This window comes from Apis cerana, linkage group LG16 (genome assembly GCF_029169275.1).
Source record: "Apis cerana isolate GH-2021 linkage group LG16, AcerK_1.0, whole genome shotgun sequence".
NCBI lineage: Eukaryota > Metazoa > Arthropoda > Insecta > Hymenoptera > Apidae > Apis > Apis cerana.
Window position 1 is genome coordinate 847,023 of NC_083867.1, and position 19,455 is coordinate 866,477.

At 20.9% G+C, this 19,455-nt stretch overlaps 1 long non-coding RNA gene across 1 annotated transcript; it reads right to left on the minus strand.

Moving 5' to 3' along the window:
- Window positions 1–4,326: 4,326 nt before the first annotated feature.
- LOC133665616 (uncharacterized) lies at window positions 4,327–18,326 on the minus strand. Its single transcript, XR_003696541.2, has 2 exons — window positions 17,827–18,326; window positions 4,327–6,130 (listed from the first exon to the last, which is right to left on the minus strand). It is a non-coding gene; the product is annotated as an uncharacterized LOC133665616 (long non-coding RNA).
- Between the last annotated feature and the right edge of the window lie 1,129 nt (window positions 18,327–19,455).

Sequence of the window (19,455 nt, forward strand, 5' to 3'; positions counted from 1 at the left end):
AAAATGTTCATGGTACATAAATATTTCTCATTTGTCAACATACACGTATCCAATTTCTTAGAGAGAAAAACAATGACTTTTCAACGTTTTGCAAAAGATTGAGTAAAAATTTTAACACGCATATTTATTGCTCAATTAATAAATTCATTGAAATGCCGAACTTTCTTTTGAACAATATTATAAATTATGATGCAGAAATAGAATCCTTGGATCAATCTTTTAAAATCTTCCATACAATTTGAAAATTCAATAATTAAATAGTGAAATATTTTAATATCTGTTAATTTTTCATTTCTCTTACATAAACTCTTAATGAAACAAATATGTTAAATGTATCCAACCATTGTAATTTCCATTCAAAATTTTGAAACGGATTGTTAACAATTGATTTCTAAACAAAATATTAGTGCTAAAATATTAAAATAATTAAATTAAATTATTAGATATATTAGAAATATTAAATGATACAACAGATTGTTTCGAATATTTCTCTAAAAGAAATCTACCATTATCATAACATGATTTGAAATTGAACTTGATCGTTATGTTTATTATAAAGATCTTCGTTTGCCTTTTTTTGACGATCGCAGCATTAGATTCAGAAAATTAGATGCCTACGAATCATTTAGAAATATGACAACATGATATTGAGAGATTTTAATCTTTCATAATATATGATTTTTAAAATGAGAGAAAAAAGACTTGATCTTCTCTTATTGCAATTCATCGATAATTCCAGTACCAGGTTATTTCTAATGGCTAAATAATTCTTTTGAATCTCGAGCAGACATTGATATCGAAAGAATCGAGTGATTCTTGTGCTTGATTTCGAATCTTATTGATTTTAATATAAAAAGTTGCGAACTACTATTCCCTACTGATGAAGGTAATCTTGTCTTTTATTCCTTCTAATAATACGGCAAAAAAGAAGTGACTCGAAAAGATAATAAAAAAAAGAAAAAAGAAATGATTTCTCACGTAATTGAACACATTTCAATACAGTGCTAAGAAACAACAGCCAAAGTAACGGTAAACAATTATTATAAATTTGAAATATTTTCTTCTATTTTTTTTTCTTCCATTCTTTTTCTATTCTAATGTAAATAAAATTTAAATTTTTACGTTTTATAATTTATTATAATATACGATATCTTTGAAAACATTGTCCTATAAAATTCGTTTTCTTGTCTGATATCTTTTATTTTTTTTTTTTTCTTATTGCATGAAGATTTCAAATCAGACACTACGATGTTATCGATTATATAAAAATATTTTTAGTACTCTTGTAGAAGACACATCCTTCGTTTGAGGATTCAAATGTTTTTCAAAATTGGTATTGTTGATAAATAAATAAAAGTCGCCACATCAAGAAGTATGAAACGCAAATATCTTTCTTTTCCACAAATAACCATGGAGTTATGCAAATAAATTGAAGAGAATGATGCATACCGTGCATTTGTCAGGAATAACAAATGTGTATTTTCATTCTATTTCATCTATCACATTCATTGTTATTATTGGCTGAGAATAAAGCGACGATAAATATATCGTGAAAGAATAAAAAAAACGAAATAATTTCACAGTATTGATAGAGCCTTCCAATTTAATAATCAATTATAAACAAACAGAATTCCTTTGATATATCAATGGTGAAGTAATCATTCAATTATCTCGATATGCCCATATCGTCGATCTTTGTTTTTCAAATAACCATAATGTAATGGCGTGTAATGGAATAATATTTTGCTATTTTCAAATGCATTGCTTGTAATCAGTTTTCGCAATTTGAACTTTCTTCCACCACACCATGTTTTAGTCATTCAATCGTCATTCTATACACGATTTCCGTATCAATTATGATATATGGAAATGGGCAAAATTACAACGTCTGGACACTGAAATTGTTCAGAAAGAAAGAGAATGACATGCAGAAAAGCTTCGTGATAATTCATAAAGAAGAAATGGATAACATGCAATTCACTTGGTTAATCAATTCTTTCCAAATTGCAAACATTCAAAATTATTCTAAAAAGAATAATTTATACCTAATTCTAATATCAGAGTTTTTCATGGGAAGATTCGCGATTATGACAATATTTACTAATAAAAATTTGTAAGATAATATTAATTGAAAAATATTATTATTATTATACTTAATCTCAGATATACTAAATTAATCACTTCCCTTATTTTAACGAGTCTGATTCGTGATGAAGATTTTGGCCCAAGCATGAATAGCATAAATTAGACAGAATGAAAATCAGACCAAACGTAAACTTCACGAGTGGAATGAATCAGTTACAATCATAATTTAGTTTTTACGCCAGTATGCCAGGAAAAGATCACGATTCTTATAATCTACATTGCAAAGCAAGCATGCTAGTGATTTTTGTACTTTAATTTTCGAAATAAAATTTAATAATTTCATTTTTTGAATAAGTTCTTACAAGATATGAAACGTTTACATGAAAATAATGACGAATCTAGTGATAATGACGTGTTTCTATCAATAATAAAGCGTTTAAAGCGTTCAATTATAGATGAGAGTAGTGACAATGAAAATATGATGCGTCAATCGTGGGCATCATAGATTTGGCAGAAAGTGAAAAAAAACACCAATGATTTAAAAATATTTTGAAAGTCGTGACATAAAAGTATCTATTTCAAATAATTTAATCCAGAATCCATGATTAGAGCTATTTTTTATTATATTCGATAACAAATTTTGGAAAATATCTTGTTAAAAATCTTTCATCAAATCTTTGGAATAAAAAAATTTATAGAAATTTACATATCCAATGAATATGTCAGTATAATCCTTGATGAAATATAAAAAGAAGCATAAATAATTTAATCCATCGAAAAGATTTGAATTAAAAATTTACAAATCGTGCAAGGTATGTATCGATTTCTGTTATGAGTTTAAAATATATACTTGCCAGAACAAAATTGACCAAAATGATAGTGCGTCGGAGAACATTGTGATAGAGTTGTCAAAATCTATAATAAACAAGAGATATACTTTGTTTCTAGACAACTGATAATCCTCATTCAACCTCTTTTTAAAATTACAGAAACGTTATCGATACAATATGTAAGAATAGGAAAAATATGTCAAAAGATATTCAAAAGAATATTTTGAAGAAAGAGAACGTGTATGGAGAAGGAGTTATAATATATAAAATATATATAATATCAACAAAATACGAAAGTGTAGAGATGGTTGAAGTCAGACAAAAAGTTGAAAAATGTAATGAAATGCAAATGCAGACTGGAATATAATATTGAGAATGGATGAAATTGAAAATTTTTCTTTTATATATCAGATATAACTATTCAATATTTATATTATGCATAAAACAATATATAGTCGAAAAAGAAAAACGTATATTGATTATCGAATTAGAAGCAGAACCAATTTTACAAAATGTTCAATTATTGGATTATAAAATGCGAAACCTGCATTGAAATATCTCTTCGACTCTGAGCACAATATTGGGCCTATTTTAAAAAATATCAATCAGACGCCTCACCTGAAGAAAAATCCAACAAGAACGTATAAAGTTTGTTATAAATACAAAATAGGAAGCAAAATGAAATGGGAATGCATGAAATGTAAAGTAGTTTTTTTTTTACATCTATCAGAATGTTTTCGTATCATATAGGACTATTAATTTTTAAAATTGCAAATATTTTATTATTATTATTATTATTCTATATTGATTCAAGATGAGCATTTCTTATAATTAAATTTTTTACTTATAATATGCTATTTGCATAATATTATTACTATTATTCCTTAGAATAAAGAAGACTATAATTCAGAAGACTATAATTTCTATTAAGATATTGTTTATTTATGAAATATAATTTTGAAATTTATCATCTATTATAAAATATAATAGATTTATATATATATAAGCAAAAAGAATGCTTACCATAAAAACTGTATCATGTGAAACAAATTACAATATTTCATTTCGACTCGTACTGCAACTGTTTTCGAGCATCATTCTGCTCTGTTTACGCGTTAAGAGTCTACCTTTTGATCCGAACTTCACCGAACTGAATGGCATGGAAAGAGAGTAAGAAATAGTATTTGGAAATAATAATATTTAGAAATGAAAATTCTCGCCAATGATTGACACGAAAATCAAGGATTTCATAACATTCGATTAATCATGATAATCTATGGTGCTTGCATGTATAATAGTGATCAGATCGCCGCTTCACATATTATACTTATATTCTAAGCAGAGAAAGTATATATTCTTTTTAAAGGATTTTCTATGTGACATATAGTGGAAAGTGTTATTAAAATTCGTATGCATATAAATTACTCGATTGTTATATAATATTAAGTACATAGATGTACAATAATTATTGCTTAATTATCATAATATTAAATATAGAAAAATTCTTGCTATTCCGTAATCTCGTGGAGCATTGCTACACTTCCTATTCTATCATCTTGTGTATCGGTGGGTAACTGCTAAATAGAAGTTATGAAATAGATGGCAGCACCTGATCAGTTCTAGTTGCAATCTGACTAACATCTTTTCTTTAGAAGCATTTAATTGCATTGTTTTACAATACCTTATGTATTATAATGCATTATTACAATTATTATATAATATATTATATGTAATTTGTTATATTACGTTATACGTATTTATCTTATTTTGTATTATTTTTCTTTATAAGAAATTTAATTTTTTTTTTAATTCTTCTATTTTTAACTCTAATAGACGACCATTTTAACTGTTCCACGATGTAACACAGTTAATAAAGATCATAAAGCTTCGTTATAATTTTTATCGAAATGGCAAATTTGGGCTAAGATAATCCTGAGTCCGTTAAGTATTAAAAATGGTAAGACCGAACATGTTTTAAGAGATATAGTAAGATAGATATATAAACTTTTTTTATTACGACATTGGATCATTTTTTTTCATTGTTACAATGAATGAGTTAAGAGTAATAGCAAAGATGAAACCAATGAATTAGTAAACTCCACAGTCATTTGAGTGACTCGTACGTAAGCTAGTAAGCTACGTAAGCTTTTTTTAGCAACCGAAGCAGGCAATAATTTTTGTAAAACATTTTGATTTCAATAATGTATGCATGAAAAAGAAAAAGAAAAAATCGAAACTTAGTTGAACATTTTAATCAAGTAAAAAACTTGAAAGAAGAATGGTCCATAACATATGAGATTATTCCTGTTCGAGAAATCAGAATTTCTTTTAAAAGACTTATAGAAATGTAAATATAAAAATATAAAGAAATGAAATATAGACGAAAATACATAAAAAAACAAATTCTGACGCGTTATATATACAACAAGAAATTATTTATAAGCATTGTTGCTCATTATATATATGAGTGCTATATGTAAGAGAATTCTTTTCTCCGTGATTCTTTTCTCTTTTTTATTCTTTTTACGTTTCAACTCGGTTTTAACAGTTTTGATTATTATAATTTACAGGATTCTATTGTTTCATTAACTAGATAATATATCTCAGTAGCTACTGTATAGATGACATGTCATCTTAATCAAATTAAGACAAACATTATAAATAAAAGTAATTAAATAATTGTTTCCAATCTATTAGTTGCAATTAGTTAACCTTATTTATGTATTTTTACTACCAGCGAATTCAAAAATGTTATCTTACTTGTAAACATATTGCTAATTTAAGAGATGATTGATTGGAATTGATGTGAGATATGAATTCAAAATTGCTTCCATATAGACGTATATACGTTTCGAATATAAACGTGACGATATTTATAGCGCATTTTAGATTTTAGATATTTGAATGATTTCATCGCTGTCTCTCAAAGTCTCTCAAAGTCTACCAAACTTTGAAAAATAAAATCTTTTTATCAAAAACATTGCATTTTATAATTTTTAGATAAAAGTTATTGGATGTCCTGGATTTCATTATTGATTTCAATGAATCTTTGCAAGATATCAACTTCTAGATACATCGCTTTCACTACACATGAACACCATGAAGTAGATTTGCAGTAGATCTGTTTCCTTGATCTGTTTCCTTGCAATATCGGTTTTCGTGAAATGATCCTAGTCCACTTCGATATGTGTGATGCAATTCGATAATTTTGATCTCTGAAATTATACATATGAATCGAATATCAGATTATTGCACTATAATAAGCCATATGATTAATGATGTGATACACGATTTTGGTAAGATAAACGCATGTTTTTGCAAGAATGACGTTATTAAATGTTTTATCCTTCTTTTTCATTCACAGTATGTCATCTTTGTCTATGAAGAAACTTAATCGTTATTATAACTTCTTTATCTTCATTCCTTGGGTTAATAAATAATGCAATTTTTCAGAGAAATGTACGTATTGTATCATTTTAATAATTGCAATGATATAAAAGAGTATTATTCTGCCATCATCAATAATCCAATTTGTAATGATATATATTAACGAAGAACGATGATTCGAATAAATTTGTTTAGAATACCAATTCAGAATGCCTCAATCAATGATTGATACATTTAAACAAATTCTCGTCTTGAAACATTATTTATTGGTGTTATTTAATGATTCAAGAAAGCCAATAATTTACTTCTTTGATCCATATTGCTGAATGATAGAATGATAATAGGAATTATGCTGAGAAATGAGATGAAATTCTCATGAGATGAAAATTTCCTGTCAATCAATATTTTTTCTTTTGGATTTCGGTGACATTATTAATATGTTTAAGAAAAGATGCAATACAATACAATCAATTAAAATCAATTAAATTGGAATCAATTAAAAAAAATCTTTTTAATATTGATGTAGGAGATCGCTTTTTGAACAGTAGTGATTAATTTTGATAATGCTCTATTTGAAGTAATCATTTTTGATTTTTTTGCAAAGAGAAGATCTATTTGAACATGATTATGTGTATCGCATATAAATATATGCTTCATACGTTCTTTTACTTATGTGTTGCAGAATTTATGAAATTGGATATCGAAAACAGCAAGACAAATCAGTGTATATTTAAAATCAATCTGCAATTATAAAATTGTACAATTATATTGGAATTGCATTACAGAAATGCGTAATTATATAAATTTTTTGTAATAGAATATTCTATTATATTTATTAAACTTAATTATAAATAATTAATTAATATATGTTTAATCATTATTATATTAGATATTCGAGAAAAATCTTTATAATAGATTAATATTTAATTAAAGTTTTGAAAATGGTTTTGAAAATATAATAGTTTTTGCACACATTATGACAATATCACATTATTTCACGCGATAAGATTTTATTTTATTTTATTTTATTTGAAAATATAATTATTATAAATTTCGTTTGTTTTATTTATTATAAAATAATATTGAAAATAGTTGAATTATTATAATCGTTTCATTTAAGCACATTTATCTAAATCCTCTATAATAAATTATTAGACAAAGTTTACGATACGATCATTTATGTTTTCTTTAAAAACTTGATGCTATTTTCGAATAAAAAAACATAGAATTTCATCCATTTGAATATCAGCACTTAGTGCATGACTTTAGTGTATTTCTGATTTAATAGAATTTTACTAAAAATTTCCATCTCGATAATAACAATTCTATCATAAACTTTGAATTTTGTTTTATTGAACCCACGTGAAATGACAGGGCAACGATTTCTTTAAAAAACTAAAATTTCGAAAAATTCCACTAGAATTCTTGAATAAAAAATTAGGATCACAATTTTCAATATTTTTCGTATTTTTAGTAAAATTTAAACGGAAAATCTGAACGGAATTTAATTATTGATTATTGATTATCAATTAAATTAATTGATTATTAATGTATTTCATATGAATATTAATAATTTATACATTATGATAAATAATATCTTATTATTTTTTTACTATATTTTTATAATCATTTTTTGATATGAATACGAAAATCCAATATAGAATGTTTAAAGTTTACTTAAAACATTTAAAAATCATTACATTGATTTAAAAAAAAAATTATAAATATTTGGTAAAATAATTCAAGAATAAGGGATATTATAAAATAGTACGAAGCATATCAAAAAGAATATATGCTATAATTAAAATAAAAAAAAAAAACATAAATTATTTATATATATATGCAAAGATACAAATATAAATTTATTTGTTATGATTTATTAAATCTTTATTTATATTTGCTATGATCAAAATTTCCATCAAAATCGTATTTCATAAAAGATTATAGTTTTTATTTCTATATCTAATATTAATTTATTTTTATTTGTTAAAATCTGATTATATATTTCGAATTATATCTTATAAAATTGATATTAGAAATAGCATTTTTAAATGTGTTACAAATAGAAATAGAAATTAAAATGGAATTTTAATAAATTCTTGTTTTCAATTTTTTACTGTTATTCATATTTATATAACGTATTTATCAAAATTTTAAAATCTTTTACAAATTTCAATAAAGAAAATATTGTTGACCGTCAGATATAAACATCTGGCGATGAACAACAATTTCGAACTCACGGTCATTTAGTTAACTAAAACTAACGATCACAGATTTTTTGTGATTTGTTGGTATTCTTCGTGTATACGAAAATATAAATTGAGAGTAAAGACAGCGGAAAATTAAAAGAGTCATTATTGAAAGAATAAGTGTTTTCAGATATTAAAAAATTTCGAAAAGACTCGATTTTTTTCAGAAAAAAAGAATTTTTTCTTTAAATATAGTTATGAATCTTCGAATAACGTAAAAAAATTTCTGAACTGTTTAGAGCAATTTTTCCAAAAAAATTATATTAATATCGAGCAATTTTCAAAATATTATTTAATAATTATAATTATTTAATTTCGTTTTTATCTTAATTTATTTCAGTTTTTTATATAATTTTTTATATATTATTTGTTGTATTTGTTTTTATTTTATTATTTATAATATTTTTGCATTGTAATTTAATTTTATTAAGAAATTAAATAATAAATATATTAAAAATATTATGCAAAAAAAAGAAAAATTGTACCAAGGCCTAAATAATAGCTAAAAGAATTATAAAAAATAATAAAAAGGCATAAACATATCTAATCTGCTTGCAATTTTTTGATCTATCAAAAAGAAGAAAATGCAAAATATAAAAAAAAGATTCACAATTTGGAAAAGATATTATTCAGAGAAAACGTGATCTCGCAAAAGTAAGAAAAAATTATATATTATTCAGAAAAGGATAAGGTAATTATAAGAAATACTATTTATGAATTTTATATTAAAAAAAAAAAAAAAAATTGTGCCTATTAATTCAAAATTATTAGCAGCCATTAGAGAAAAAATAGATTTTCTATTTAGAAAATCCATATATAATCTATTAAAAAGAGTCGAACCGCCATCGTGACAGGACGTGTTTACAAACGCTCGCGAGTGACTGTATTCGAGAAAGTTTACATACGAAAGGATAAACAATAGTTCTCGACTCGATTGACGGTATCTCAATTAAGGAATACATGCCATAGAAAAAATTATCGATCTCAAAAACATTCGATTTGTATCGAGAATCTGGGCATGTTTGCTTATATAACAAAGACAATGTGAATCTATCTATTAAATATCTATTAAAAAATATAAAAAAAAATATAAAAAATAATTTCAAATGAAAACAATTTAACATCAATAGAAAAATATTCGATAAATCAAATGTTATCATTTATGGGGAAAAATATTTAAACACAATTCGATTAGAATAATAAAAAGACTAGAAGAAAAAAATATAAATGAACAAGATATATATCGAAGAAACATGGATAAATAATATGATAGTTAATACATGTTGACGAAACGAAGAAATGATTGGTATTTTAAAAAATTCAAATTTTTCTAGATTTATAATACATACTAGTGGAAAAAATGGATTTATTAAAGAAGCATTATTAATTTTCAAAGCATACAGTATCACAGGAGATTATCATGGATAAATGAATTCGATAAATTTTGAAAAATGAATACGATACAAATTAATAAGGTAAATTATCTTCTAAATGTAGTAAAAAGAATATAATTATATATTTAACGTAAAATTCCACGCACAATGAAAAAATAAATAAATAGTTATGAATAAATAAGTTTTATTCTATTTATTATTAGATTTTTATACAAAAATATAAAAAAATAGAAAAAACATTTAAAATAAATGAATTTTAAACTAGAAGAATATATTATATTCATTATATATTATATATGATTATATATATAATTTTAATACCATTAAGTTAATTTGGATTAAAATAAAGTAATTTATTCGTGAAAATAATAAAGCTATATTTAATGATTTAGAAAATGTAACATATTTTGATAGATTATTTTAACATATTAATTATTTTAACTATTTTTCAGAAAACTTGTAACAACAAAAATATCAACAACAATCAAATTTTTAAAATAAATTAATATAAATATAAAGAGTATGAAAATTATTTATTAATTCAAAATTGGATCAAAATATGAAACTAATTAAATAATCAATATTAAATTTAATCAAATTAATTTAATCAAATAATCAAATTAATTTTAAAATTCGAAAAATTAATTAACAAATAAATATAAGATTCAACACACTCTCTTCAAGGTATGTTGCTTGGACTTGTTCATATTCAGTTGGTGCATATAGCCAACGTTATTGTCGATACCTTTGTGATTAGCCAATGTTTTTTATTAATAATTTATTACAAATCGTATCTATTTATAAAAGAAAATGTTGAAACTCAGAAATTTCCTGTTAACAGATATTCCCACAATTTTAGGACATTTTATAACATGATATAATATATATATAATATATATTATATATAATATATAATATATATTATATATAATATATATTATATATTATATATATATATAAAAATATATATTATATATATATATATATAAATATATTATATATATATTATATCATGTTATGTTGATAAATAAATCATGTCTACGATACATCGTTCAATTCTACGTACTATAGATTTATTTTAGTTAGTTTCTTTTTTTTTTCACTATCAATATTATACAATATTAGTCGATAAATTATAGTAATTTAACAAATTCAGCCAATTATAAAAATATATATATGATTCAACTATATATTTGTAATCAAATAGATCGAGTTATGTCGCTGCTATTAAGATCCGTATTCTTTCTGGATATCAAGTTACCAGTAACATACAGTATGTCTCTCAATTATCTATTATATAATCAAAAGATGTATCAGAAAATGATTATATGAGGATAACTTTTGATATGATTATAATTTACCGCTATTAATATTGCGGTATCTTATGAAATAAGATATAAATTAATTTACTTGAATTTTGTAAATAGTTAAAATATTTTAAAGTATGTGATTTTACGAATCTTGTTTTTTTTCATTAAATAAAATTAAACAAACTCATCAAATCATCATTAAACAAAAATTGCACTGCAAATACAATGCACTCTTTTTATTAAAATTTTAGTATATTAGTTTTGCGAAGTAGAAAAAAATGTCCAACTCACGGTTTATTCGGATTCAATTCAGTAAATTTAAAAATAATTATTTCATAATTATTTTTCTTTTCAATATCGTCTTAATTAGAACATTTTGTCTAAAATTTTAAAATTTTAAATTGTTATAACAAATTATTTATTGAATTTGATTTGATGTTCGATAGATAATGATCAATTTTTCTATCTGTTATAATAGTTTTTGAATATTATGATACTAAATTTATTAATATACGTTAGAAATCGCTTTTTATTTTACAACGATGATATTTTTCGTTTGTACGAATATTATCGTGTATGCATCGAGTATCGAATACAGTTCGTAGCACTGTATTCTGAGAGAAGAGAAATTATCATAAACAAATTAATATCTTTAAAATCTAAACTATTGTTATTGCTAATCTTTGGTTTATATTTGCTTTGTTTTGAAAAAAATACTACATTTATTAACTAACAACATTGGTGTCATCCATTACATTATCCTTGTGCTTTTGGGTGTACAATTTTTTTTATTATATAATTTTTAAAGAAAAATAGAAATAAAAATATTAATAATCTCCTCGATAGCAAGTATGTTTGTTAGTTAGTTTGCAAAATTTTATTGTAATTAAAATATCATATTCTTTTTTCAATCTATTTCGGACATAATATATTTATCTTTTGAAAATCTTAAATCTAAAAATAGAAATAAGATTTCTTCTGAAATAAATTTTTTCTTCTATTGTAGATCTTTTTAGAATTAAAATATACCTTTTACTCTTTCTAAAATATTTGTAAGTTTTATAATTAATACTTTTTAAAATTTTTCCTAATTTTTTTTATTGAAAAAATAATTAATTGTGTTATATGTATAAAACTATCGATAAATTTTTATCGTCAACTTTCTCTTTTTGATAACTTTTGAATTATCATTTATCAAAGATTTTATTGATTTATCTTTATAGAATAAAGTTTAAAGATTTACATGAAGAAGTGAAAAATTTATATGATAATATAGATATCATTGATTAATAATTATTAGTATCATGATTAATTTTTATGTTCAAATCACAATTTTATCGCAATTCTAATATAGAATCTCTCCATCTTTTTTTAAAAATTAAGTTAGTTATTTATATCTATAATTTCATATCATATTTGAATATCTATTTCATCTATAATTTCAATATAGATTAATTATAAATATTAAAATTATAACATAATAATTTTTTATATTTACTAAAATTATTTTTATGAATTAATATTTCAGTAATTTTAATTGAAAGATCAGAATTTTATAAAATATAAAAAGAATGCAAAACAAAATGCAAATAATCAATTGTCATGATCAATAATGATTAACAAATTCGAAGAATGCATAGAAATAGAATTGATAGAATTTTATTTCTATGCTGTTGAAAAGAAAAAAGAAAAAATATAAAAAGAGAAAAAAAATGAAGTATGAAGTAAGATATGACATTAAATAACAAAAACTTCTTTCATTAACTATTATTTTTTTTTAAAATGGGATAATGAATCCAATTTTTTTTCTTTCTGAAAGAGAATGATTCACTTTTCTATATAGTTTCAATTATATTCGTTACAAATGATTACCACTTTTTAAAAGTTTAATAAAAGTTGAAGTTTTTATTAAAACATAGATAATTTCTGCAATCAATATTAAAAAAATTAGAGATTGAATATTGATGTAATAAATAATGCAATAAATTCAAATTACATCATTTATAAAATTTTTCATAATCATGAATGAAAATTATAAAAATTATAAAACATGCAACGAATCATGATGACATTTGTGATTCTCCATTGATTTTAAATAGAGATATAAAAAATGAAAGTAACGTAATGAATTCAATTTTATCTCTTTCTTGTATAAAATTTTTCATAATCGTGAATGAAAATTATAAAATTTATGAACAATCTTGATATTATTTGTAATTCTCCATTGATTTTAAATAAAGATATAGAAAATGAAAGTAACATAATGAATTCAATTTTGTCTTTCTTTTATAAAATTTCTCATAATCATGAATGAAAATTATAAAATTTATGAGCAATCTTGATATTATTTGTGATTCTCCATTGATTTTAAATAGTGATATAGAAAATGAAAGTAACATTATGAATCCAATTTTATATTTTTCTTTTATAAAATTTCTCAAAATCATGAATGAAAATTATAAAATGTATAAAACTTATATGGAATCTTGATATCATTTGTGATTCTCCATTGATTTTAAATAGTGAAGATATAGAAAATGAAAGTAATATTATGAATTCAATTTTATGTCTTTCTTTTATAAAATTTCTTATAATCGTGAATGAAAATTATAAAACTTATGAGCAATCTTGATGTTATTTGTAATTCTCCATTGATTTTAAATAATGAAAAGAAAATAGTATAATGAATCCAATTTTATTTCTTTGTAAGAGAAAATGATTCATTCATTTTCATATATGATTACAATTACATCAATTAAAAATGATTAAATGTTTAAAAAAAGTTGAAATTTTTGTTAAGATATAGTTAATTCCTTCGATCAATATTAAAAAAGTTATTAACATATTATCCTAATTTATGTATCTAAAAGAATAATTATATAATAAAATATGTAATAAATTTAAATTATATCTTTTATAAAATTTTTTAAAATAATGAATAGAAATTGTAAAACATAAAACGAAATTTGTGATTCTCCATTGATTTTAAGCAACGATAAAAAATAAAAATAATATAATGAATAATTTTTTTTTCTAAGAAACAATAATTCATTTTTTTATATGGTTTCAGTTACATCGCTTAAAAATGATGTTAATTTTTTAAAAGTTTAAAAAAATTGAAGTATTTGTTAAGATGTAGATAATTCCTTTGACCAATATTAAAATATTAAAAAATTTATTAATATATTATCCTAAATTATGTACCAATAAGATTGAACATAAACAATTGAATATAATTAAATTATATTATTTATAAAATTTCTGATAATCATAATGAAAGTTATAAAACTTATCTGAAAATTATAAAATCTTGATATTATTTATGATTCTCTTTTCATTTAAAACATCAAGAAAATAAAAAGAAATATTACAAAATGAAGTTTACCATTAAAATATTTGTAATCAATTAATTTTTTTTCTAATTGTAACATTATGAAAATCAAGTTTTCATTGCCATCAAATCTTTTAATTTTTTAGTACGCTGCGGACATTATAGAAGTGAAAATAAAAAAAAAGTCAAGGATACGTAAAATAACAATAAAAACAAATATTCAAATAATGACAATGATAATAGAGAACATATTTTCAGTAGAGAATAATATTTTAAGAAATAATATAATTATTAAAAATTCTACACACAATTTTTCTGCGAATCAATCATTAAAATTTTTACAAGATTTTCTTATTTATGTTATTTATCATACTTAATTTTTAATATTTCACAAACATATAATCTTGATTTAGTTTTAAACACGAATTTGAATATGAATATCAATATTTTACGAGCATAATTACACACACATAAAAGAAAAAAAATCATAGAATTATATACTGTGATTCATAAAAAATTTTTACATTATCTAATATTCTGCGATCAAATCAAACAAAAAAGCGAAAAGATGAGAGAATTACATAATCCGTAAAAAATTGTTCATTTCTATATCGTTTAATATAGCAATGATAACAAAATAGAGAAATTATAAAAATTTTTGTTTATAAAAATTAATTATTTATTTGAATTATGCATTATAGAAGAATTCAATAATTTATGGGAATTATGTAAAAATATTCTTATAATATATTCGAAATAAGATAAGATGAGTTACTAACAAATTTATAAAAAATCTTTAAATCTTTAAAAAATTTAATATAATAATACAATTATACATAAAAAATAATCGTCCTTATTTATAAGAATAACAAGAAAAAATTCATGTACAATAAAATTTTCAAAAATAAAAAATAATAAGATAAGTTGTATTTTATATTTTTTTCGAATATTGTTGTATAATGATTAATGATTAGATTAATTTAAGACAAAATTATAATAAAAAAAATTCAAAATTTTAATAATTCGAATCGAGTGAGCATTATATATAATTAAAACACAATTATTAATATTATTTATTATATTTATTATTTTCACAATTTAAAAATATGATTAAAGATGTATGATATACAGCTAAATTATCGGACATGATATATTTAAAAATAATTCAAAAACTACAGTCTCAGATAAAATGATAGCATATCATAATTTAGTGTTTCTCGATATTAATTTATAAAATTATAAATATGTACTTATATAAAATATTTTTTTTTTAATAACATGAAGAACAGTTAAATATAATTAACATTTTCTTTTATAAATTTTACCCGTTTATGTAAAAAAACAAATGAGACAAAATAATAGCATACATCTGAAATAAAAGCGAATTTTTTTCATTTGAAAATGAAAAATTTTTCGAACGCATTTGATACATATTTTGTGTATTAAATTTGAATTTGGCCAAAAAATTATCTATCACTATTTATTATTATTTTAGATTTAAGAGATAAATGAATATAAAATATCAACATTTCCTATATTTATGAAATTTTTCCAAAAAAATTTTTTTTTAATATTTTATCAATTCTGTTATATAGTATATATACAATATATATTCTTTCTTTGTAAAGAGTTTGATTTATCATCATAGAATTTTTTTTCTCGAAAAGTATTATTTTGAATTATTTCATTTTCAATCTGATGAAAAAATGTTTATAAAAATTCTTTATATTTTTCAAAAGACTAATAAAATATATGATATGAAAATATATCCTTATAATTCTTTAAATAGTAAAACAAAGTACTTTGTCTTAAAGAATACATATATAGATTTTATATATATCACATGCGTTGAGAATAAAATAATATAACGAATAAAATAATAAATAAGTAAATGTAACTGTTAAAAAATTTGTCAAAATATGTTACAAAAATTTTATATTAAAAAAAAATGATATTAAAAATATTTATAAATGATATTATAAATAATATAAAAAAATTATTTATTTAGAGAATTTATCTAATTATGTGTAAAATGGAATGAATGTCTGAGAAATCGTTCAAATTGAATAATATAGATTATTATACATTAACATTAAATATTGCACAAATAAGATTGAATTTATATTAATTTATATTTTTCAAAATTTTATTTAAAAATAAAATATATAAATTATAAGATGATAAATATCGTTATTGTTATAATTACAAAACATATATAAAAATTTTAATACTAAAAATTTATTGCAAACTTAATTAAACAAATTGAATAAAAGATCTTAAATATTATAAATGATTGTTAATTTAAAAATATTTATCAATTTTATTAATATCATAATAAAGCAATTTTTGAAAATATTATCCAATCCAATTTGAAAATGTTATTCAATATATGATGTGAATTTTGTATTTTATCTATTTACAATTAAAATCTTTATACGATAAATTACATAGAAATCAATAATTTACAATCTTTCAGAAATTGTATATTTTATCAAAATTTTGATAAAATTAACAAAATAATACAAAATTTATCAAAATTGTGTATTATTATCAAAATTTAAAAATACCAATAAGATATCATATAAACATTTAGAAATTAAATTATTATATTATTATAATGATAATATTTTTTAATTTTATTAAATTTAAAATATAATAGTTATGACTAACAATCGTTTCTAAAAATAATTATTGTATTTAAAAAATATAATCTTATAATCCAATGTAAAAAAAAAAAGAAGTCCTTTTTCAGTTTTATAACATTCTATTCAAACAATCTCATTCCAAATTATTCAAAATTGAAAATAGAAATTTTTATAAATAACTCATATACCCACTCAGTTATCTACATGATAATATCATTACATGATAATTTATTTTAATTTAGATAAATAAATTATATTTATGTATATCTATCATATATATATAGAAGAAATATTATAAAATAAACATTGATATAAAAATTTATTAATTACTAATATAATTTACTAATATAATTTAATATAAATTTATATATTTTTAACATTGAAATAAGTAAATAAATGGAAATTTCTAACTATGATATATATATTTATATTATATATATTAAAAAGATTTATATTATTATTTAGATTTTTAAGAACACTTTTAATAATAAAATTAATAAAAAAAGAATTATTTAATATTATCAAAAATTTATTTCATCTACAATTAGTTATTTTTAAATTATATATTATACATATTATTAAATAAAGTACTCACCATTAATTTCATATTATCGAACACATGTTTTTGATAAAATCACAATTCAAATTATCACTCTATATATAGCTTCTGTAAAAACATATCAAAAAACCACTACTAAAATATGCTATTTGACCAAATTTAAAAATAATTACTTCAAGATTTCATAAAATATTATTATATTTTCTTGTAAAATATAAGCTGAATTTTTTCTTTGATATTGGTTTATACTTTATTCTCAGATAAACACAAATTAATCTCAAATATTCAGCGTTTAATAACACACTACATTTAGAAATAGAATAAGAAAAAAAAGAGACTAAAGAAAAAGCGATTGCCGCACCATCTATTAGATCATTTGTATTAAGATACGTTTTCATACAACTTTAAATTGACTTCTACGATATTATATATCATAATTTTTATCGTCGTTTTATTATCATAATATTAAATTTGAATATTGAATCTAATCTATATGATTATACTATCATATAATCTCATATATAATATAATCATATAATAATAAAAATCATGATAATATATGAAAACATATTTTACACATATTCCGGTAGATGACATAGCAATCGCGTCATATTATTTTCTCTTCAGTTAGATTTTCTTTTCTTTTCTTATAATTACTTCCAAGTAAAACTGATGTTAGTTTTTAAAAATCTAATCTGAAGTTCGAAAAAAAAAATTATTGCCTTTTTTTCAATTCAATTAATTTTGAGTTGGAATATTGTTATTGTAATATTATTCTACGCACTTGAATACGTATAAAAAATATAATTATCAATATAATTATACTTCCTATAATAAGCCTATCTAAAACGGATATAAATAAATAAATGGACTAAAAAAAATATTTTTTGGTAAATATTTTTGCAAAAAATTCTCAAAAACATTTTAATTTTTTTTCTACAATTTTTTTTTCGGTTTTTATGTCACATGTTGCAATAAAAATATAATAAGTGATTATTATAATTCGAATTGCAATGATAAAACCAACATGATTTCACTTTATTTCTGAATTGCATCTACATATATACAAAATTAAATTGCTTACAATTTATAAATAAACAATAAATTTCATTATTTATATAAATATTTATATTTGTTTTGCTTTTAAAATCGATTTTCAAAAATATCCCACGAATATATTAACATCTTGTGTATTAAAAAAAATAGAATTTATTATTCTTCATAAATATTATAAAAAATATAATTCCTTATTATAATTAATTCAATAATTTAAATAATGTTTTTAATATAATCACGATATCCCATTTATAATGAAGAATTAGAAATTATTTTTTATTCGTTTCAAGAAAAATTTCATACTCTGTCAAAAATCTTATAAGAATATAATTTTTATTATAGAATAACAAAAAGAAACCATATATTAACAAGATAAATCGAAAAAATAATATAAAAAAGAATTAAAAAATATATATCAATAAAAATAATATTTTTTGAAATATTGTTATATTTTCCGATAAAAATAAATTTAATATAAACATTTATACAATAAATTTAATAAACATTTTTCATTTTAATGAATGTAATTATATTTGGAGAAAATCGAATAAAATGAAAATTAGAAATTTATGTTTAATCGTAAATAATAATGATTCTATAGTGATTCTA